Source organism: Bison bison, unplaced genomic scaffold, assembly GCF_000754665.1.
Source record: "Bison bison bison isolate TAMUID 2011002044 unplaced genomic scaffold, Bison_UMD1.0 scf7180017864213, whole genome shotgun sequence".
In the NCBI taxonomy this organism is placed as follows: domain Eukaryota; kingdom Metazoa; phylum Chordata; class Mammalia; order Artiodactyla; family Bovidae; genus Bison; species Bison bison.
Window position 1 is genome coordinate 12,143,093 of NW_011494785.1, and position 2,374 is coordinate 12,145,466.

Genomic DNA, 2,374 nt, shown 5'->3' on the forward strand with positions numbered 1-2,374 from the left:
ACCACTAAATGCAAAAACACGTTCTGTGGGCACCCTGCTGTGCCTGTTCTGAAAGGTAAAAGGGCCTGGTTTCTCTTTTTCTGAAGTAAAAGTGCTCAGGGGCAATAGATGAATCTTAAATTTTAAAATAAGTTAGATGGTAAATCAGTCTTGTCCTTAAACCAGATTCTCTCTGCTCTCCTTTTGTACACCTGCCTTAGAGCCACTCTTCGACTATTTTCTGTTGCTCTGTGTGCAGTTGCCTACACACCTCCAGGCATGAATCTCAACTCTAGTGGCTTGGAGAAGGCTATCACAAGTTGTAATTTATACGTCAACTCAGTGAATCACTGTTTCTATTCTTCTGTTTCCCAGGCTATTATTGTCTGATTCCTGTTCTGACTGCTCCTGTAATCTCAGGGCATGAAGTACTTTCTGGCCAGAATATCACCTATGTCTCCCGTGCTACATAAAGTTCTTTTTGGCTTATCTGATCTCTTCTCATACTTTGTCACTCTGGGGCTTTGCTCAGATATGGTTGTTTAACATTCTTTAGGAGATTTGCTCTTCCTTGGTTGGAGGGCTCTTCATTCCTCTAGTCCCTGCCTCTGCCGCTTTGAGCTTGTGACACGGACTTACCCACCTCCCAGAATTCCCAGGTTTGTTTTTCCTCCAGTCGAGTTGTTCTTTGCAGCATTGCCTTCTTAAATAAGAGCTTAAGAAGGAATGGTGGGATGAATTGGGAGATTGAGATTGACATATATACTCTGTGCGTGCTCAGTCACTAAGTTGTGTCCGATTCTTTGCAACTACATGGACTATAGCCTGCCAGGCTCCTCTGTCCATGGGATTTTCCAGGCAAGAATACTGGCCATTTCCTCCTCCAGGGTATCTTCCCAACCCAAGGATCGAACCCTCCTCTCTCGCATTTCCTACACTGGCAGGCAGATTCTTTACCACTGCCCTACCTGGGAAGCCCATATATACAGTACTATATATAAAATAGATGATTAATGAGAACCTACTGTGTATCACAGGGAATTCTACTCAATGCTCTGTGGTCACAAAGAGAGGGTATATGTATCTGCATAGCTGATTCACTTTGCTGTACAGCAGAAACTAACAGCACTGGAATGCAACTGAACTCTTGATTTTTATTTTTTTTAAAGAAAGAAATGCAAAAAGAAGGAGCTTTGGGGCCCTTGCCCCTCTGGTGGGTTTTTTTTTCCTCTGCCACACTGTAATTTCTTCCACGCTGCTCTTTGGAGTCCATTTAATTTCTTTGTCCTAATTGGTCTCTTCACTGTACCTCCTCTGTATTGTGTTTCTTCCTCATCTGTTAGATTTTTAAAGCTGTTTCTTTCCTTCCCTCCATTCCAATTGTTCAAATCCTGTCTTACCTTGAAGTATCATCTCAAAGGATAAGTCTGAATAAAGCCTCTTTCGCAAGTGCCCTCTCCCTACAGGACTTAAAGTGCTTTGTTTACTCAATCTAAAATTATAAATATTTGTGTATGATTAATGTGTAATTCTTCGTGCCCTCTACTAAATACTTAGGGTCTGGAGGACAGGGATATTTCTTACTTCTCTTTGCAGCTCCCAGAGCACCCAGCATGGTGCCTGGAATATGGAGGTTGTTCAGGAACTATTTGTTATATTGAATTCATGAACATGAGACCCCAGAGGATAAAGCAAGTGCTTCCCTTGCTTTCCAGCCTGAGACCAGCAGTGCTCTGAGTGGCTTCATTGCTTAATCAGGAAATGGGTTATAGGAACCTGGATATCCCAGATGAAACAAAGTCTTTCATAAAGCATGTTCATCAGTCTTGTAAGAATTGTTTCATTCATTTATCAACAAACATCTATTGAAAATAAGTGCTAAACCTAGTGAAGAGAGAAGATGGGGAATAGGACAAATGCCATTAAGGCACTAGTAATCTTGTTTAGGAATTTGAAACATAAACGTCTGACTGTAAGACAAAGTGAAATGGGTACTCTAATAAAGTATAAACCAGATTCTCTGAGAACACTAGTCCTTGATTTCAGGAGGGAGAAGGAAGAGGGACACTGGCATAGATGATGATGGCTCAGAAGAAGAGCAACTTTGTTTTTACCAGTGGACTCATAACATTGGCAAGTAGCCACCAGCCAGATGTAGCTCTTGAAATGTGGCTGGTCTAAACTGAGATGTACATAAGTATAAAATATGTAGTGGATTGTTGAAAATGTAGTACAAAAAATTAATTAATATTGATTACATGTTGAAAATAATATTTTGAATATTTCACTTGTTTCTTTCTACTTTTAATGTGAGTTCTTGATGATTTATAATTAGATACAAAGTTTTAAGCCCACGTGGTTTTGGTTTTCCCCATGATTAGAAACTATACATCCC